The sequence below is a fragment of the Lactuca sativa genome, chromosome 7, assembly GCF_002870075.4.
Source record: "Lactuca sativa cultivar Salinas chromosome 7, Lsat_Salinas_v11, whole genome shotgun sequence".
Taxonomy (NCBI): domain Eukaryota; kingdom Viridiplantae; phylum Streptophyta; class Magnoliopsida; order Asterales; family Asteraceae; genus Lactuca; species Lactuca sativa.
In genome coordinates, this window is record NC_056629.2 from 191216589 (window position 1) to 191239932 (window position 23344).

A 23344-nucleotide genomic window follows, 5' to 3' on the forward strand; every position below is an offset into this window, starting at 1 on the left:
GAAGTGCCACTCCTAATACCTTTCGCTCCATTATGTCTAGGATTGTGGTATTCATGCGAATGCTAAAAAAACTCTTCAATCAATTCCTTAATCTCTCCAAGATTTTTCTTTGTTAATGGTCCTTGAGAGTCAAGGAGTTTCCTTGTCATCACGTTTATCCCATCATAGAATATCGATACTTCTTATTGCCCATTCAAATCATTTTGGGGACAATTTCTTATTAATCCTTTGTAGCGCTCCCATGTCTTGTAAAGTGACTCACCCGGTTGTTGCTCGAAATTTGCGGTAGCTTTCTTGAGTTTAACATATTTAGAAGGTGGGTAAAAATGTTATAAGAATTGTTCACGCATTAGCACCCAGGTAATAATTGCACCGGGTGGAAGTTCCTTTGGCCAATCCTTAGCAGCTCCCTTAAAGGTAACGGGAAGCATTCTCAAAAGCACCGTCTCTCTTGGAACATTTGGGATGTTGAAGTAATCAGCTATGTCATTAATTTCATCAAGATACTTGTAAGCATCCTCATGCTATTTCCCAGAAAATGGGAGTTCCTTAAGTGCGGAAAAATATTCCCCTTCAGCTCGAATGTTGCGGTAGCAGGAATTGCATCTTGCACGAGAACGGGACAGGTGTCCTCTTGGTTTCTTTTCTTATATGCCTCCATGGACATGTTGGCAATGTTTGCCATCTTGTTTTTTGGCTTGTCTTTAGGTTTGCTTTCTTTCTTATCGGTTTCTTATTCGGAATCGGATTTGTGAATATTAGGATTTTGCTCAAAGCTTTCTAACTTGCTTTCGTTCTTTGAGCAATTGCTTGATTCACCCACATTCTTCCCTTTCTTCTTTCTAAAAGCCGATTTAAGGTCTTCGAAAGGTGTCTTCTTTGGTGGGTTGGTTTCTCCTATGCTTTTATCCTTCTTTTTGTGAAGGGCTGACTCTGGATCTTAAAGTGGTGGTATCAAATGTGTGTTGGATCCATGGGTCATGTACTACTACAAAACAAAAAATAAAAACATAAAATTGAACAAAAACTTCTTAAAAAGTCCTACTGAACGTTCACCACGTAGTGGCTAGTAATCCCACATCGTGATGTCACAAAATCCTAAACAGAAACAAAAAAAACATAAATGATTGAGCTAACATCGTGAGTTCAGTTCTGAAAAAAAAAACTAATGCTCAAATTTAACTTTTTGTAGGTTTTATCCCACAAAAAGGATCTACTAACTTAAAGCAAATAAAAGTTAAACTAGATAGTCGTTCCCCGACAATGACGTCAAAAAACTTGATGCGTAATAATAAGTTAGATAGTTGGTAAAACTAATAGGTATAATAATTACGCATCATATATATATATATATATATATATATATATATATATATATATATAGAGAGAGAGAGAGAGAGAGAGAGAGAGGTGGGTTCAATTGAGAAAATAAAAAAGGTTGAGAATGGGGGAATCATTCTCAGCCACTCATTTAATCTAAGCATAAAAAGACACAGTGGCAAACTTGTAAATATGATAACTTTCAATCTCAAATACGTATATGTAGAGAATTAGATTACAGTTCAAACTCATTCACCGTTCATCATCCAAATTTCTTCTCCATCCTTCAACAATCATCCAGATTTCTTCTATTAAACTATCATCAACATCATCTACTTCTAATCAATCATCGATCTTCGTCAATAACATGTTTATCAACACGATTCAACAGTTAACAACAAAAATTCATTTTTGGTTCTTTTAATCCAACCTTCAATTCTGCTTGAATACGATCAGATCTTCAACATCTGCGATTAATTATACTCCCAATGTCATTAGATCAACATCATCGATAATCAACAAAAAATCCACTTTATATCATTCATTCAACATCGATTATCAAATAAAACTTCAAAATTGATGTTAGAAAAAGATCAAATCGTTTTTTTTTTTGAAAAATTTCATATAATTCTCTATCAATCTACTATTTTGTAAGATTTAAATAGTCAAAGTATCATGTTTCTGACATTTTTAAAAAAGTTAAATTATATGCACTCCAACTGTTTAATGAAATGCATAAAATAAATTACCACGTTATATTCATATATGAATATGTTTTCTCACCTGAATCAATATATGATTATTAAAACAAAAAAGTAAATATGCAAGCATGTATGTTATTCATATGTGAATAAAATATAAAAATTATATATATTTGTGAAAATACCTTGTAATATTCATATGTGAATATACTGTGTAATATTCATAAGTGAATATATCATCTAATATTCACAAGTGAATATACTATGTAATATTCACATGTGATATACCATGTAATACTATTTAATATTCAGATATGAAAATATTATCTAATATTCATAAGTGAATATATCATGTGAATATACTGTGTAATATTCATAAGTGAACATATCATCTAATATTCACAAGTGAATATACTATCTAATATTCACATGTGATATACCATGTAATACTACGTAATATTCAGATATGAAAATATTATCTAATATTCATATGAATATATCATCTAATATTCACAAGTGAATGCATCGTCTAATATTTAAATATGAATATAATATTTTTATTATATGCTATATTCATATATGAATGATACTTAAATTGTAAAAACAATTAATCATAGTTTTTATTTATAAGTAATTAACGAATGTACTGTAGTAAAAACCTGATTCATTTTTATTCACTTATGAATACTGATAACTGAAAATATAAAAAAAAATTATTTTATCTTAAAACTATATTAATATGGATGTCTATTTGTAGAGAATAAAAAATTATGAATTTTGGTATATTTAAAATCATTTTTCGATAAAAATAGCTTCTTAAAAATTAAAAAAAAAACGAGAAAACCATGTTTTTGTATATATTAAGGTAATGCTTAGCATAGTTTAAGAAAACATGTTTTGTTGGAAAACACATGTCTATTCCTTTCCCATTTCTACTGGTAGGACGGAGGCTTTTGCGTCAAAAATAAATGAGTGGCTGAGAATGATTCCCCTATTCTCAACCTTTGTTTTTGCTTAATTGAACCCTCTCTCTCTCTGTATATATATATATATATATATATATATATATATATATATATATATATATATATATATATATATATATATATATATAGAGAGAGAGAGAGAGAGAGAGAGAGAGAGAGAGGATCATGTATATCCTATAAATATTGTGTGAATGTAAGACTAAATATGGTCTAATCATTTTATAAGAGTATTAGATTAACTTCATTAATTAAATTAGATATTATAAATATTAAATTCTTATAATTTTGGAAACTTAATCAATTTAAAAAGCATTATTTTAGGGATTAATCACATAACATCGGCCCTAGCCATCCCTTTCGCTAATGCTGACGATCATCAGTGCATCTTTTCCTACTCCTCGTATATAGATCGACATATTCTTCTTTGTTGCTGCGTGCAAAGAGCTAATGCCGGATTAAACAAAGAGGTCACCGCTAATGGTCATAAGTTTGGCGTCTCATGTTGCCGACGACCAATGTGATACATATACATAAAAAAGGTTCGATTTTGATATATATATATATATATATATATATATATATATATATATAAAAGGAATAAGTAAACAATTTTTGTGGTCATTTATCGCACCTGTCGAAGAGATGGAGGAAACGAATCTTTGGAGTTTTCTCTTTGGTTGTTCTTGGAATTTACAAAAAGAAACATTTTTTTTGCATTACTTTTCTTCTACACGGTTTAAGACATTTTTTTGTTCTTTGATTTTCCTATTAAACATATAGTTATATAACTTTAAACGTTTCGTGTATATGTTTTGTTATTTCAATTGAATTGTGTTTTCGAAATCAAAATGATGTTTGTTAATTAATTGCTTTTATGTAATTTTTTATATTTAGTTATATGTTTCTAATAATTATATCAAACCATTTTTTTCAGTAACATCACTACGAACGAGTATTTACAAGAATATATTCTTCAAGAATACATAAACAACATATTCTCTAAGAATAAATCAGCAATATATTCTTGATAAATGAATCAAACATATTCTCCAAGAATGAATCAACAATATTTTTTTTTATGAATGAATCAATGACAGATTCTAGAAAAATACATCACAAAATAAAATTTTCAGAATATTAAGTTGTCCATGTAATTTATATTCATTCTCAAAAAAAATTCTTAATTGCATTTGTCATTTATGTTTTTTTTTCTTATAATTCTTTCATTTCCAAGAGAATTTTGGATTTGTACTTGTCTTTTATGTTCATTCTCGTGAGAATTAAATATTTGGAATTATAATTTATTTTCATTCTTACAAAAATGTTAGATTTTACATCTATATTTTTGTTTTTTCTCTTTTATTTTATGATTCTCATGATAATAGTGGTTCAATTGTTTCAAAACATTTATCTTGTAAACACAATTTTAAAGAATTAAATATAATTAAAAACAAAAAGAAAGGATAAAATAAATAAAAGTTATAAGAGTGCATGCTACAAAAAAACAATAATAGTAAGAATATATATTAATATCCCTAGAAAACATATTTGAATATATTGAATCGTATTCAAAATAATTTTAATTTAATTTAAGTGTTGAATAAAATAGATATTTGATTTGATGGTTATTAAATAAAATGAATTGGTTGCCTAAAATATAGGTAATTTGTATTTCTATCTCTTAATAAAATATCATATTAATTATTATTAATTAATTAAGTATAATTATATAATACATGCTATCATATGTTAATATCGTGTATCTTAAAATCACAAACATTTCATTCTTTTAATCCAATGAATAAAAATTGGTAATACATTCACACAATACTTGAAATTTACATTTGATCCTAACCCATATATATATATATATATATATATATATATATATATATATATATATATATATATATATATATATATATACCGACTAAAATGTAACAAACAATACTTTCTACCATATTTCTTCATATCACGTGTCGGTTTTCCCCATTTTATTGTTGGGTTGTGAATTAAACAAAAAAAATATATATGATAAGATCTATATGATAGTCTTAAAATCAATAGTATAGAAAGGGGAGGATTTTACTAGGTTCTTAAAACGTTATCAAATGAAAATTGTACAAGAGAGAAGGAGATCCAGATCCACGATTAAAACCTATAAAAAAACAAAAATCTAGATGAGAAAGGTATAAACACATAAATTTATTGTAGAACCAAATCAAGAAGAAAGCAACTAATTAATCAAAATAAGGAAAAATCAACGTAAACCAAATCAAGAAGAAGTTGATTCAACCATACCCAAATAAAACCCTAGCTTTTGTTCAAATCCGGAATGTCCAACCATAACATTGTTTCTCTTCGAGCATAAGATGGAAAACCATGTTGGTGGCATAGGTGTGCATAGACTACAGAAACAAACGGAGAGAGAAAGAGAATAAAGAAAGAGTTAACCTACAAATATAATAAAGGAAATAACCAAATTTAGAACTCTATCATGAAATATATCGAGCGAAATCCCCAAACCTCTAGACAAACTAAAATTGAACCCATATATAACCTACGGATGCAGATTCATATCAACCTATATCTGGATGCACTACAAGAAAAAAGACCCTTTTATGACGTGCAAACCACGACACTCATTGATTTATGTTACGCAATAGCGAGTGACATTAAAAAAGTGTCATCTCTTCAAAAAATTTAAGGATTGACATCACGCATTATTGTGCGCCCTTAAATTTGCGTCTCATGTAAAAAAACACTTAAAAACACAGAGGGCACTTTATCTAAAATCGTGCGTCCTCTGTGAATGTCACTTTATGTTTTTTACTCAAAACGTGCGTTCTTGAGGAAATCCTCTTAAAATTCTAAAATTTTTAAATACCCCGCTTCATCCCTTCTCTCTGCAAACCCTAATCACAAAACCATCTCTGCTATAAACCTCGACAACTCATATAATTGTTCTATAATTTTTTTCTTAAAAACTCCTGTTCATTCCTGAAGATCACAAATTAGAGACCAGCAACTAGGGCTTTTGTACGTGCTCCCAAAGACAAACGTCACAGAGCTAACATTAGGGGTTCTGCGACTCCTAATGCTTACAACCGGAGATATAGTGTTCCTCATCCTCTCCTCTTCCCATCTACCCTACTTTCCGACAATATAATTGTTAGGAACCATTTAGGGTTTGTTAATTGGTTAGAAACATTTTGTCCGAAAAAATTAAAACCCTTTTTTGGTCGATCCTGTCTCAGTATCCCTTGTTCCCTCTAACAACCCTAAAGCCCCCACACGATAACTAGGGTTTTTTCACATCAACATTCTCCAGACTAGAGCTGGAAAAAACTGACCCAACCCACTAACCCAACCCAAACCCAACCCAAAATTAGCAGGTTGGGTTGAGATTTTCAACCCATTTATGTTAAATGGGTCAACCCGTCTAACCCATTTAATTAAATAGGTTGGGTCGGGTAAAAACTATCAACCCGTTTTCAACCCACCAACCCATTTAACTTTAAATTATATTAAATTTAATAATTATTAAAATATTATCATGTATTAATCTATGTATTACTTTATAAATTACAATGTTTGTATTATTATTTATGTTTTAAAAAAATAGAATCCTAATTTCTACCTTTTTGCTTGGCACCGACAACACTAACCACTCTAAAAAATCTCTTAAAAATTACATATCTTTAATGTTATTTGAATAATTTCTTTGTATATGTGAATTGTGATTGTACTTTTGTCATACATTGAAATTTTATTCAAGTCTATAACTAATTTGAGTGGTGTAATCTTTAGTTAAATTATTTATTCTTTTTATTTTAAATTGGTCAAACCAAATTTAACCAATTTATTTAATTGGTTGGTTTGGGAATTACATAAACGGGTCAACCCGGTGACAACCCATTTATCTGAAAGGTTTGGTTGGGTTGGAAATATCAACCCATTTAAATAAACAGGTTGGGTTGGGTTGAAATTTTCAACCCAATTAATAAATGGGTTGAACCCGAACCCAACCCAGGTCGACCCATTGCCACCTCTACTCCAGACGATCGAGTTAGAGTACGACTGCAACACTTCACCTCACCGGTCGCCTCACTTCATCGGTGATTGTGACTCATCAACGTCACCATCTCGGGGACTACATCCCGAACCTATTTTTGTCGAATCCCTTGCCTCTGATACCATATTTATTTGAGGGCGGCGACAGTGAACGAAGTCGAGGGCGGTGATGTTCGTTGGAGACTCACTTGGGCGAAAGCAATAGGATTCGTTGATTTGTATGACGTCGTCGGCCATGCCACAGTCCACCACCAAGATAAGTATCGACGATCCTATCTCCACATTTAAGTTTTTTGTAAAGCATTTACAGATTTTCTCTCCTCTTTATTTGAACGATCTGAATATGGTGGGTGTAGTGTTACTTAGTTTGTTGGATCTAAATCTGTGAATTAGGGTTTCAGTTTCTTCGCCCCCCCCCCCCCCCCCAGTTAGTACTGGTGTTGGTATTAGGCTATCTCTCAGGGGTATTCAATTGCAAGAGTTGTGACACCAACATCATTTCTGTTTATTCAAGTTTCTAAGGGTTGAGCTTTTATTCTTGTAAATAGTTTTTGATTTTGTATAATATTTTCATTTCAGGAGAAAAAGAAATAGATATTTTCGCACAGTCCTAAAACAAGGATGATTGGGTTTGCTGTGAACAGTGGTCAGGGTTCATCAATATGGAAATCCCAAATCCCAAGTGGTTAATACAACAATAAAAAATCAACAATTGATTCTAAGTTTACAGGGAAGTGTTTAGATCCTAAAAAACTACAAGTGAATTTAGTGTAAATTTCTCAACTTATGTTTAAGAAATGATAATTATAAAAATGATATGGTATTTGACTTCTTGGGTGCTCTTCATACACAGGATATAACCTAAATTATGTGAATGATGAAGTTAACTATTTAGGGAATCCTTACCCTGCAAGTTATGGCATTAGTTCCATGAATCAAATGAATCCTGTAAGTTATCTCATTTTCTTACTTTCTTTCTTGGGGGGTATTTCTTTTTGGGTCTCAATATTTTTTATTACGGTTACAATCAGGTGCAACCTATTACAGAAGGTTAGTGTTATCCTATTGCAATGGGAAGCAAAAGCTGGAGATTATGACGTACCATTACCAGACCCTTTGATTTTATTCATGTGGGTTGACTTCCCGCCACAACACACCTACAATCAATGTCCCACAAATATCCACTAGCCCAGTCATCTCTTGATTCATAACAATGATGGAACATACTGGTAAGTGCTAAAACTTCTCCATGTGGGATGATTTATTGTAACTCCTCCACATAAACTCTTTCACTCTTGTATCCATCTGGGATTACATGATTCATGCAAAAAACTAAAACCCCAAGTCGTATCATGCTCTTTCATATCAATTTAAATTGTCAAAAAGACAAAAACAGCCCACCTGGCTAATTAGACCTGTTTGTGATCATAAACTTTTACCTTCATTTTTGCTTTTACCTTTTCTTGAATTTTGGCAATGGAATCCTTAACATCATTCATTTTCCTCTTGTGTATCCCTTCAAAACCTTCCTTCAGGGTTCAACCCAACTTTGAAAATCCTCTGCGATTGATTTATTTCCCACTCCCTAATAATCTGATTTCTCCTTTTTTATAGTCTTCATTGTTTCCTATTTAAGTATAGATCGAAGAAAATGGTAAAGGCAAAAGAAAACATGGGATGGAAATGGAATACCAAGCAGCAGAGTCGACATTAGGGGTAGTCAATGACTGCTATTTAAGATTGTTAACTAATTTGTTTCCTTTCAATTCATGTACTTCAAAATAATCAGCTGACATAACAACTACTTAGTTCCATATATGGACTATGGAATCCTTAAACAGAGTGCGGAGTGTTTTACTGGATCTCAAATTTCAGTTGACATAACAACTACTTAATTCCAAAGCATGTATGTTATCATATGCATTAACAAGTTGTTTCTTTAAGTTGAGTAAACTATTATTAAAAAAAAAGTGTTTGTTAGGTGATAAGAGAGGATGGTGCTTCACATGTGAGGTTGAAGGCCTTGTTATGAGGGCAAAATATGGGAACTCTCACTCTCCGTTTTTTTCTATTCGCATACTTACCCATATCGAAAACATCGGAAGCAATCTTGGGCATGGGAATTTCTAAGGTCAACTTCTACTGTTACTATTTGATATGGAACAAGAACAATTTATCTATTTATTTATTTATCTATGTTTGTGTGGTGTGATTATACTAGTAGTAAATTTATAATTACAGGTATGTTATTGATGCTTTGCAAGCAGTTTGCATCAAGGAAGCTGCAGGATCGAATGCCATGAACTCTTTGGAAGAAGAAACAAGTCGGATTGGGCTTACCTTTGGGGTTATCTACGGTCGAAGGTGATTTTTGACTTTGAGATACAAATTTAAATAATTACTAGACTCCTTGTAGATATTTTAGTTTTGGATTTTATTGCATCAATATCATCAACTGTTGTATTTTTTTATATTGAATGTAACAGAATCTTATTCATTTGTGTTTCTAGATCTTATTTATGCTTCCTTCTTTGGTTGTTACTCACCTCACAGTTATAATGCTATGATAGATATCTCCTAAGAAGAAGTGCTCTGAAATTGTTTATGGTTGACCGGTCAAATTTCTTCTTTGATTTTGGGGTATTTACCATCATAATTTCTTCTTTATATGTTTCTTGGTCAACTATATTGGTGACATTCTACTTATAAAGTGGTTTAATTAATGTTTCTTGCTTCAGACTATGGAGGGTAGAAAGAGTGCATATCGACCCATTGTTCAAGCACATCCTTCTCATTTGAACAATATATACTTGGCTACCCAGGTTTTATGTTTTTTCCTTTCTATGACTTGGACCATATAAAGTTCTTTCTTTTTGTTTTAGAATTGTTTAATTGCTGTGAAATTTTGGTACATTGTGTATGTACTTAAAGTTTAGTAAATGTGTGTTAAATAGTATATGTTAATATATTTACATATGATAATGAAATTGATCTAAATTACCAAATCCAAAAAAAATCTAATTTTTAAATAAATAAAATGTATTGATTATAATAAAAAAAATCAAACCTACTGGCACTCCTGCCCCTGGAGCTACACATGGTTACTTTCTACTTTTTACTACACTTGTTATTTATTGTTAAATGCAAGAAACAACAACATACTTTCTTTTACACGTGTATTATAACATCCTATTTCATCTCTTTCTATTAAATCCCTGTACTTTGTTGTGTTTAGCCCTAGAATTAGTTATTTATACTATGGGAAAATGGTGAGATATTCATTTACTTTGTTTCATTTTTCAGTCCCTCTAAGTCCAAGTCCGGTGAGGGACGTTTTAGACAATTTAGTCTTAATCTCCACCATCCCTTCCTTACCTATAAACAAGGAAGAAGAAGTCGGAGGATTCCCTGTTCGTAAATCATCTCCTGTCCTTAGTGAATCCGGATTAAGGAATCGCGGGAGGGGCAGTTTGACCAGTTTGACAAGTCAATCTTCAGTTATTGTCCCTATCAACCCTACGAATAGTAACATTATTTCTACCAATAATGCCCTTGGTGTTGGTCAAGCTTCTGAAATGGCTAAGAGGCCTATGTTAGGGACAGATGAGAGAATGGTTCAACAACATCCTCCTGTTTCATCTTTGAGTAGTAGAATGATGTTGCCACAAAGTGGTGTCAAAAGTACTGATGGTGATAATGGAAATGGTGGTGAGGGTGGTGGGGTGGGCACAAGAGTCTTTTCACCTTCTGGTGTTCCTGGCATTCAGTGGATACCTGGTAGTTCCTTCCAAACTCAACATGAAGGGGTATGCTATATATATTGCTATACTATACATTGTATCTACATTAACTAAAATACTTTTTTTTAAATAGGGACAATTCCGTGGAAGAACTGAAATAGCACCAGATCAAAGAGAGAAATTCCTGTAGAGATTCGAACAAGTACATAGGGTTTTCAACCCACAATAGTATAATTATTATGTTTAATCATCAAACAATTAACCCAATTACCCATCCTTATTATCTTCTTTATTCCTAAGTACCTTCCCTAAGGATTTATCCTAAGGGTCGTCTCCTACATCATATTTACCTCTCATCTGCTTACGTCGCATTTCCTTATATGTTTTTTCCTAAGGACTCTCCCTAAGGATCATCGCCTACATCGCATGGACAGTATTGATTCAGGGATTCCCTCAATACGTGCCCAACAAGGGTTAGGGTATCATCACATGAATATGTAGTTACAACATCGCCTAAACTCGTAATTCATAGTCAGGGGTTAGAGTATCATCGCATGAATACGTAGTTACAACATCGCCTGAACTCCTAATTCATCACCTACATGTTATGAGCCTGTTGGTGTTTCCACGGGGTTGTCTATAATAGTCCGTGGTCGCCATCTATACTCTGGTAGATGACTACATGTCCACATTGTCGACAAGGTTACGGTATCTTTCATCCTACATCACCGATTCATCATCACCTATCTATCCTCAACTAATTATCATCACCTATCTCTCATCATTTTATTTCATCACACACCAACTATTTCATCTACCCATGTTTTATCCCAACATATTTTTAGATATAAAATACGTATACAGTTTAAATCATTTAAAACATCTATAAAATCGTTCATCTAGCATAGACAGCAAGTACTCAGATAATATGCACACATAGCACGTAATTTATATAAAATACTTCATATCTATGTGTAACATGAAAGTAACTATGCACTCACTTGATAAGGTGGTGATTCTGAACTCAGAAAACGCTTCGTTATCGCAAAACAATTTTCCTCGACAAAACCTAGTATCAATACCACTAGGGTTTAGTTTTTTTAATGTTAACCGCGACTAATTAATAGTCTAGCTATTATTACTATTATATAAGCGTTAAATAACACTCAATATAACTCATAATAATAGCCCAAATATTTATTTTAAGGTCCTAATAATGTTACTATAATTAAATAAAAGTTATATTAAATATAATATAGGCGTAACTCACTTACAACGAGTTTTTATTAAAACCCGGGCTTCGCCGGAGCAGCGTTTCCGAGCCAAAAACTTTTCTTCTCGAAGCCGTCGGGCGCTCCGGGGCTTTCTTCTCGTGCTAGGGAGGTGCCCTAGACTTCGGAGGGGTTTCGGGAGGCTAGAGAGAAGTTAGAGAGAGAAAGAGAGGCTTATGGTGTGAAGAAATTATGAAGAGTTCATCTCTTATTTATAGGAATTTTATAGTAAGTAGTCTCCAAGCATCGTCCGTATCTTTGTGTACAAGCTATGTTTTCTAAGTTCTTTATATACATGCATTGGTATTTACGAGTACTACAACTTTCATTTAGACCCCGTCAGCTAATTCTCCTTCTATCTCATATTTACAAAAACTGTATCGAATTCGCCGCGCTCGAAAAGTAGAAACTAAGCTTCGTCCATAACTTTCGCATAGGATCTCCATTTTTTTGATATTTATATCCACGCATTGGTGTTTACGAGTACTACAACTTTCATTTAGACCTCGTTGGCTAATTCTCAATCTATCTCGGATTTACAAAACTGTATCGAATTTGTCGCGCTCGAAAAGTAGAGACTAAGCTTCGTCCATAACTTTTGCATACGAGCTTTGTTTTTTACGTTATTTATATCCACACGTAGGTAAAAATAAAATCTACAACTTTCCTTTTTACTCCGTCGGCTAATTCTCGTCCGATCTTAAATTTAACAGTAGGAGGTGATTACATTGTTAAATGTCCGCATAAAATTCATAACTTTTACATACGGACTCCGTTTTCGTCTGTCTTTTTGTCTTTGAGTTCCTATTAATGAGATATTAAACTCTCATTTAGGTCGCGTAAGCCAAAAACCGCTCGAACTAAAATTCGAGTTTCGGGCCATGCACCGCTATGCCAAATCTTAGAAAAATCATAACTTCCTCATACGAAGTCAGATTTGGGCGTTCTTTTTATGGACACTCTCGGTTTAATATTTTCTAACAATTTTGTTTAGATCGCTAAGGTTAAAATTTGCTCTATCGTAAATTCACTATATACACTTCCCGGTGCCATGCCGGTTCCGTCGCGAAACTTCGACGAGTCATAACTTCTTCGTTATAACTCGGATTTCGGCGCTCTTTATATGTACGGAAACCTTGTAACATGTATTACAATTTGGTTAAGATTATTTATTCTAAATAATCTTTTGCCGAAAAGTCGTTTTCGACCCCTATTATCTCTAAATTGACTAGCCCGGATCTACGGGCGTTACAATTATCTCCCCCTAAGGATGATTACGTCCCGAAATAATCAAAGAAACAGGGCTCACATGATGACTCCATACGTTATCTATTCATCCTAAGTAATAACCGTAACTTTGATGTTTCTTCAAACGAGTATCTAACTCTAAGATTTCCTGACTACAGGCAGTGCTTGATCTTGGACCCGCTCCCTATCTCACGTTGGACTCCCAATTATGATCTTCAAGTCACAATCTCGATCCTTACTGGAGATTGCTTCTTCCTCTTAGCAATCTTAGGATTACTACCATGGACCGATGTGTCGTATTGTAATGACCTAACATCGTGCGTTGCAAAGCTTAAACTCAGGTCTTTTAGAGTCAAATTTCCAAAACAGATTATACATCCCTTCATGTTCTAATGTGATATAATCATATCTTAAAAGGTAACATTCCTAGCTACAATCAACTATCCCGATACCTCTACTGATCGCTTTGATTGTCTTTCACTTCAATCTTCTAGCTTAAGTCAGATACTACATCGGACTTGGTTCTCTGAACCACGTGTCATACTCATCGTATTCAGACTCAATTTGATATGACCATTAGGGTCAGAATAACGACAATCTTCTTAGTCATTACCGAAACAATGGTAACAACATGCTTGAATAAAACGGACTGAATTATTGGCTTCTTGGTAACCTTGTGACTTTCCCTGATCCAAACGTGAGTCCTGCGCTTCCGGTAGTATATGCATCTACTACCTTTCACACCTACTCAGACTCGTCCCAAGTACTGTCTCGCAGTCCCCAAGTCCTAAAATCACAAAACAATTTAACATATACGAGTGTGTCCAAATAATCATAAATATATCCCTAGACTCTACTAGGACTTCTTCCATGCGTATCTTCAATCATCAATTTTTCTTAAACTCGGTTGGTGATGGAAATTCTAGATGATAGGAAAACTTTAGGAATTACACCAATCGTTCAATCATCCCGCCAACCAAATGTGTACATTCAGATGTACTGTACTTCTCTAGACGTACTGCTATTTTATCAGACGTATTCTAAAGGCAAGATACCTCTCTTATGATATCTTCCGATAGATGTCATTCACTATCGTAAGCTATCTCATTTCCTCTATTTTCTCAGTCTGTTAGGGTTATCATCACTTCCTGAACTTCTGCGATTGTGATAGGTTCAGGTGCAGGCGCAACGACCGATGCATGACCCATCACATTCTTAGGCTCAGGTTGTCATCTTCCTCGGATATTTCCTAGTATGTCTTCACCATGACGTTTTGTACACCCAAGTAGACGTTCGGTGTACCAGGGCCAGAATTTTAAGATAGGAAAGATTTTATAGACGTATAGATCTCCTTGTCACACCGAAAAGTTTTATGCCAACTCTAATATCATAATTAAACGTTTAGAAACCCGAACACATAAAGTTTCAGATCCGGTCGGCAATAGACCATAGATCCATACGAACTATAGCATAACAAATCATTTAGCACGTAAAAGAAATTTAGGCATCGTTCCAAAAATTAACTAGTGCTTGTGTGTAAAATATAGCAGTCACTCATCTCACAATCATCGGTTAGCATTCTAAGTTTTAAGTCTAGAAATTTCCTATAAATTCCTAGTTCGCTTAAACTAATGCTCTGATACCAACTATGACATCCTCATTTTCACTGCCAAAAAAGACCGATTTTTGTTTATGCTTTATACAAATCAGAGTATCTCTTTCAATAAAAATGTTGCCGAATTTGTTCCCACACAAACATGATAATTTCATTATCAAAGCATTTCCAAAGAAATGTATTTTTATTCCATTTAAACCATTTGGGATGTCGTCGTCAATACATAAACATAAGCATAAACAAAACTTACATTTATTTACACTAGTGATCTGTATCTCCTTAATCTCTCAGTGTAATGTATCTTCACATTGTCACTTGTGATACAAGTAAACTGAGTGGGTCAGGTTGGGAAACCTGGTGAATACATAGGGTTTTCAACCCACAATAATATATTTATTATGTTTATTCATCAAACAAGTAACCCAATTACCCATCCCCATTATCTTCTTTATTCCTAAGTACCTTCCCTAAGGATTTATGCTAAGGTTCGTCTCCTACATCATATTTACCTCTCATCTCCTTACGTCGCATTTCCTTATATGTTTGTTCCTAAGGACTCTCCCTAAGGATCATCGCCTACATCGCATGGACAATATTAATTCAGGGATTACTCCCTCAATACGTGCCCAACAAGGGTTAGGGTATCATCGCATGAATACGTAGTTACTGTTGGATTAGTGTCTAAGCCCGTAACCATATTTGGTAAATACTTGACCCGGTTGTCCATGGTCCTTTTGGGTTGCCTTCACCAACGCAACTTGACTGGAGAAATAAATAGAGAAAGAGGTTATTATGATTTATTAATATGTTATATGAATAATATATTAAAGGAGAAATCATATTTGTTTAATTAATATTGGTCAATAATTAATTAGGAATTAATTTTGTGATCAAGTGTAACTAAACTAGAGGGGCTGAATTATAATTATGTGATAGTTGCAAAATAGGGCAATGGTTATCCAAGTAGTAGGATGGACGAATTCAAGGGATTGGATATCCTTGAAATCGTCTAAAGGGATAATAGATAAGGGTTATTAAGGCTTGTCTTATGGTTACTTGATAGGCAAGCAACTAGATAAGGATAAGGACTGAAACCCTAATCTTAACCCTATATAAAGACCCCTAGGCCTTGAGAAATCGTCCACTTGATTCTAAGAGCTCCCAAGGCTGATTTCTACGTCCTCCCTTCTCTCTCTATAGCCTCTCCAAATGCTTGTGGTGTTTGTGAGCCATTAGAGGCACTACACCTATGGTGCTTGCTTTCAAGACTAAGGGTTAGAAGATTTAAGTTGTTATTGCAGTATAACAACAAGAGGTATATGATCTAACCTTATATATGAATTTTGAAAATAGCAAACCTACATTAGGGTTTTATTCATGAGTTCATAATGTTGTGTATCTAATAGTGAAAAACATAGATCCAAATCTAGGGTTGCATGGACACATATGATTGTTTGTATAAAACCCATCAGTGGTATCAGATCCTTTAGTTAACTTGTTTTCAATTAGTATTATACAATTGTATGAACTTGACAGTTAGGGTTTATAGCCAATAAACCCTAGGAGGCAAGAAATTTCGATACTAGGGTTTCCTAACCCTAATTTGCGAAAATTGTGAAAAGATTTTTTGAATCCTTTCCATTAATCCAAGATTTCGGAATCTAGGGTTTGCCAACCCTTAGATTTTGAGATTAACCTCCTTCCCCAAGATAAGATCCTAATTTTTAGGGATTTGAATAATCCCATATCTTGTAATTATCTTTTAATAGTTAAATATGGTAATTAAAGATTTTGAATTATCACCTTCCATTATTTTCGAAATTTAGAGGGATAAAAGGGATTAGGATAAGATAATTGTTTAAATGGTAATGATCCTTTAAGATTTAATAATTCCTTATGATTTAATAATTTAAATTAATAATTTAATTTGTGATAATTATTAAATCAAGAGTTTTAATATTTAAAATTTTAATTTAAATGGAATTAGATTTTGAAAATTTTAAATTGAAGATTAAAACCCTAGTATTTTGAAATGTTTAAAATACACCCTATACTATTATATTATTACAAGCTTAATATATATATATATATATATATATATATATATATATATATATATATATATATATATATATGTATAATTAAAAATGCTAGTCTTACCGTTAGTAGGCCTCATTCACGAAGCCGGTCTATAAGGTGGGTATAAGGTTGCTGCCTATAAAATGGCGCTTAATGGGTGTACACTCACACCCACCGCTTGCTTGACTGGTGGAGGGTCGTTAGCCGAACGGGTAGGATAAGGCAATCCTCTCCTCATTAATAAGTATAATGAATCTATATAAAGTAACTAACAATTTTTTTACAAATTCCCAATCCTAGTTACTTTAGGCAAATGAAATTACACTTTGCACCCTTACTAAGAAGTTAGTGGAGCGTGTGTGGTTTACCGGCACACTAATTGGTTCTAAGCAAAGGTGGTAAATGGTGATTCATTTTTTGTCATAGTTCGATGCAGCGTGTGTGGTTTACCGACACATTGAATAGGTGATTGTAACAATGAAGGCACCATGTAGATTTACATGGTTATTCACACCCAATTTGTGATCCTCGGCATCCCAGTCACAAACGAGAGGGGCATATCGAGATTTAAACATGCCAATGAAAGGTTCAATGAATCTCCAAGAAAATCTAGGAATTCTCAATACATTTAAAACTTAAGCTTATGTTTTTATGGTGAATAATTAGTGAATCGTCATTCACTTACCTCCAAATTATTTGCACGTTGGATTACGGCATCCCTCTTCTAATATGTAAATAATGTTGTTGGATCCTAGCCCTAATTTTTCATTTTGGGTGTTTAATTAGGGATTCAATTCTAATCAAACTTTGTCCATTCTATTTGTAGATGGCTAACGCAAACAACACTGCTGCTAACTCATTCACGCTAATGAGTCTTTGTCAAAAAATGACTTTTAATGGATCGAACTTTAGCGAATGGATAAGATACATTCGCACTATCGCACGTTACGAGGACAAAGAGTATGTTCTCGATAAGAAGCTCGAAAAGATCAATCCAGAAACTACTACTCCCGAAGAAATGGTTGTCTTTGAGACCCATGAACGTGATGCAATGAAAGTTCATTGCATCATGATAGCCATAATGAACTCCGAATTCCAAAAGTCCTATGAGGACATGTATCCCTATGAGATGCATATAGACTTGATGGAGAGATATCACCAAAGCGCGAGGCAAGAGCGCTATGAGATCATTACGAATATGATCACTGCTAAAATGGGAAGTGGAGAGTCTCTAACCGTGCACTTGCAAAATGCAAAGGTATGTTGATCGTCTTCGCAAGTTGAATGTCAACTTTGGGGAGGATTTGGCTATCGAAATTTTTCTTCACTCCTTGCCCTCATGCTACAACCAATTTAGGATGACCTACCACATGAAAAAGGAAGAGGTCACCCTAAGCATGCTCCATGGGCTCGTAAGGACTGTTGAGAGCAACCTTAAGGACAAGTCTGTTGTACCAACTCCTAAGCCATCCGCTTCTCCTGTTTTGGCTATAGGCAGGGAAGGGGCAAGAAGATGAAGGCTCCGTCAAAGAGCCACTGCAAGGGAAAGTCCCAAGATGGTTCCTCTTCTATTGGGACCATGGTTGATCCTGCTAAGCCCAACCCTAACCCAAAGGAGGCAGAGTGCCATCATTGCTACAAAATAGGGCATTGGAAGAGAAGCTGCTCGGAATATCTGCAAGCCATCAAGGATGGAAAGATCAAGCCATCTTATGCAGGTATATACACAATTAAATCTAATGATTCATCTCATGTTATTTCTTGGGTTCTTGATACAGGATGTGGTTACCACATTTGTTCTGATTTGCAGGGACTAGGAAGAAATAGGGATGTGGAGCTTGGAAGAATAAATCTAATCTTGGGAAACAAAAGATCATCGTTTGTCACCAAGATTAGAGTGGATTCTTTAATGCTTAGTAATGGATTAGGTTTAGATTTAAATAATTCTAGCTACTCGCCAGATATGGCAAGAAACATCATTTCGTTTCATGGTTTGTTTAGACAAGGATTTAGATATTCGTTAAATAATGAGAATGGTTCTATTTATACTTATCTAAATGGTGTTTTATACTTTGAAGCAATGCCTTGTAATGGAGTGTATGAAACTGTTATGGTTGTAGATAACCTATGAAATGATGTGTTGTGTATGGATTCTTCCAATAGTATGGATAAAACATCTTTTTGGCATTGTCGTCTTGGACATGTCAACAAGAAGCGCATAGCCCAACACCAAAAGGATGGAGTGTTGGAGTCGTTCGACCTTAGGGAAGATGACACATGCGAATCTTGTTTACTTGGAAAGATGACCAAGTCACCCTTCACTGGCACTTGTGAGAGGGGTGAGGGTTTATTGAATCTCATACATACCGATGTATGTGGGCCCTTTAGATCCACCACAAAGGATGGGAACTGCTTCTTTGTGACTTTCACCGATGATTATAGTAGATATGGGTATATTTACTTAATCAAGAACAAGTCAGAAACGTTTGAAAAGTTCAAAGAATTCAAGCATGAAGTGGAGAATCAATTGGGTAGGGAAATCAAGATGCTCCGATCCGATCCAGGATAAGAGTACCTAAGTCTTGAATTCCACGACTATCTCAAGGAATGTGGAATAGTTTCGCAATTGACACCACCTAGGACACCGCAATTGAATGGTGTGGCAGAAAGGCGTAATCGAACCCTGTTAGACATGGTTCGTTCTATGATGAGTCGTGCTTCACTACCTATCTCATTCTGGGGGTATGCCTTAGAGACTGCCACCCATATCCTTAACCGAGTCCCTACAAAGAAGGTTGCCAAAACACCTCACGATATGTGGATATGGAAAGCTCCCTCGTTGGCACATATCAAGGTTTGGGGCTGTGAGGTTTTCGTAAGACGAGAGACTCACAACAAGCTCGAACCTCGTAGTGAGCGGTGTATTTTCATCGGCTACCCGCAGAGATCCTTTGGATATCTCTTCTATAGACCGAGTGAAAATGTTGTCTTCATTGCGAGGAGAGGAGTTTTCCGAGAGCGAGAACTCATAAGCCAAGGAGACAGTGGGAGGCAAATCGATGTTGAAGAGATTCAAGAATCAAACGATGTTGGAACCTCTAACGCTGGCGCTCAACCCGAGGAGGAAACTCCGGTTGAACCAATTGACGAGTCCTTAACTCTTAGACGTTCCGAAAGAGTTAGAGTTCAACCCCAGTTTTATGGTTTTCATATTACTACCGAAGGGGACACGTATATTAGTGATGGTACACTAATAAATCTAGATGAACCTAACATCTATAAGGAAGTCGTGGCAGGCCCGGAGTCTGCTAAATGGAAAGAGGCAATGGACAACAAGATTCAGTCCATGTATGACAACCAAGTTTGGAATTTGGTTGACAATGTGCCCTGACGTAAGACGGTTGGGTGCAAATGGATCTTCAAGAAGAAGACCGAAGTGGATGGGAATGTGCACACATATAAGGCACGATTGGTGGCGAAGGGATTTACTCAAACTCCCGGAGTTGACTATGATGAGACCTTCTCACCAGTTGCCAAGATAAAATCTATTAGGGGGATGCTAGCCATTGCTGCATTTCATGATTATGAGATATGGCAGATGGATGTCAAGACCGCTTTCCTTAATGGGAAGTTGGCTTAGGATTTTTACATGGCTCAGCCAGAGGGTTTTGTCGATACGAAGCGTCCCAATAGAATGTGCAAGCTTGATAAGTCCATTTATGGACTTAAGCAAGCATCTCGCAGATGGAATCTTTGCTTCGATGATAAAGTCAAAGAGTTTGGATTTGTACGAAGCGAAGATGAATCATGTGTATATGTCAAAGCCAGTGGGAGTATAGTTAGTTTCCTCGTTTCGTATGTTGATGACATACTACACATAGGAAACGACATCCCGACTCTGCATGAGGTCAAGTCCTGGCTCGGGAAGTGCTTCGCTATGAAGGACCTCGGAGAGGCTTCCTATATTTTGGGAATAAGGATAGTAAGAGAACGAAGTAAGAGATTAATAGGACTTAGTCAGAATACTTACTTGGATAAGGTACTAAAACGTTTTAGTATGGAAAACTCGAAAAAGGGAGAACTACCGATACAGAGTAATGCCAAGTTGAGTAAGACATAAAGACCGAGTACCGAAGCCGAGATAGCAGAAATGAGTCGAGTACCTTACGCTTCCGCAGTTGGCTCGATCTTGTATGCTATGACTTGGACTCGCCCTTATATGGCCTTTTCCTTGAGCATGGTCAGTAGATATCAAGGGAAACCGGGCAAAGCTCATTGGATTGCGGTGAAGAATATACTTAAGTACCTTTGGAGGACCGAGTAATAGTTCTTAGTCCTCGGAGGGAGTGATGACTTAAAGGTGTGAGGGTATAGTGACGCCAGCTTCCAGACCGACAGGGACAACTACCGTTCATAGTCGGGCTGGGTCTTTACCCTAAATGGAGGAGCAGTGACTTGGAAAAAGTTCCAAACAAGAAACCGTAGCTGATTCAACGTGCGAATCAGAGTACATTGCAGCGAGCAAAGCATCAAAGGAGGTGATATGGTTGAAGAACTTCATTGGTGACCTTGGAGTTGTAGCTGCCATAAAGGAGCCTATGGAAATTTTCTGTGATAATGAAGGAGCGGTTGCCTTGACCAAGGAATCGAGGGATCATGGTAGATCTCGGCATATCGACAGAAAGTATCATTTTATTAGACATCGAGTAGAAGAAGGACAGGTTACTGATAAGATCAAAGTTCGACAGCGTCTTTGAGAGCTACAATTGCTAATCGAGTTGTATGTTACATTTGTGGTTACTAGACTTATCTAAGTGGGAGACTGTTGGATTAGTTTCTAAGCCCGTAACCATATTTGGTAAATACTTGACCCGGTTGTGCATGGTCCTTTTGGGTTGCCTTCACCAAAGCAACTTGACTGGAGAAATAAATAGAGAAAGAGGTTATTATGATTTATTAATATGTTATAAGAATAATATATTAAAGGGGAAATCATATTTGTTTAATTAATATTGGTCAATAATTAATTAGGAATTAATTTTGTGATCAAGTGTAATTAAACTAGAGGGGCTGAATTGTAATTATATGATAGTTGCAAAATAGGGCAATGGTTATCCTAATAGTAGGATGTACAAATTCAAGGGATTGGATATCCTTGAAATTGTCCAAAGGGATAATAGAAAAGGGTTATTAAGGCTTATCTTATGGTTACTTGATAGGCAAGCAACTAGATAAGGATAAGGACTGAAACCCTAATCTTAACCCTATATAAAGACCCCTAGGCCTTGAGAAATAGTCCACTTGCTTCTAAGAGCTCCCAAGACCAATTTCTACGTCCTCCCTTCTCTCTCTATAGCCTCTCCAATTGCTTGTGATGTTTGTGAGTCATTAGAGGCACTACACTTGTGGTGCTTACTTTCAAGACTAAGGGTTTGAAGATTTAAGTTGTTATTGCAATATAACAACAAAAGGTATGTGATCTAACCTTATATATGAATTTCGAAAATAGCAACCTACATTAGGGTTTTATTCATGTGTTCATAATGTTGAGTATCTAATAGTGAAAAACATAGATCTAGGGTTGCATGCACACATAGGATTGTTTGTATAAAACCCATCAGTTACAATATCGCCTGAACTCGTAATTCATAGTAAGGGGTTAGAGTATTATCGGATGAATATGTAGTTACAACATCTCCTGAACTCGTAATTCATCACCTATAGGTTATGAGCCTGTTGGTGTTTCCATGGGTTTGTCTATAATAGTTTGTGGTCGCCATCTATACTCTGGGAGATGACTACATCTCCACATTGTCGGATAAGGTTATGGTATCTTTCATCCTACATCGCCGATTCATCATCTCCTATCTATCCTCACCTAATTATCATCACCTATCTCTCATCATTTTATTTCATCACACACTGACTATTTCATTTACCCATGTTTTATCCCAATATATTTTTAGATATAAAATACGTATACAGTTTAAATCATTTAAAACATATATAAAATCGTTCATCTAGCATAGACAACAAGTACTCAGATAATATGCACACATGGCACGTAATTTATATAAAATACTTCATATCTATGTGTAAGATGAAACTGACTATGAACTCACTTGATATGGTGGTGATTCCGAACTCAGACAACGCTTCGTTATCGCAAAACAATTTTCCTCGACAAAACCTAGTATCAATACCACTAGGGTTTAGTTTTTTAATGTTAACCGCGACTAATTAATAATCTAGCTATTATTATTATTATATAAGCGTTAAATAACACTCAATATAACTCATAATAATAGCC

At 34.8% G+C, this 23344-nt stretch overlaps 1 non-coding gene across 1 annotated transcript; it reads left to right on the forward strand.

The window, feature by feature from the left end:
- The first annotated feature begins 195 nt into the window (after window positions 1-195).
- Window positions 196-302, forward strand: LOC111904886 (small nucleolar RNA R71). The gene has a single exon (XR_002854659.1). It is a non-coding gene; the product is annotated as a small nucleolar RNA R71 (small nucleolar RNA).
- The last annotated feature ends 23042 nt before the right edge of the window (window positions 303-23344 follow it).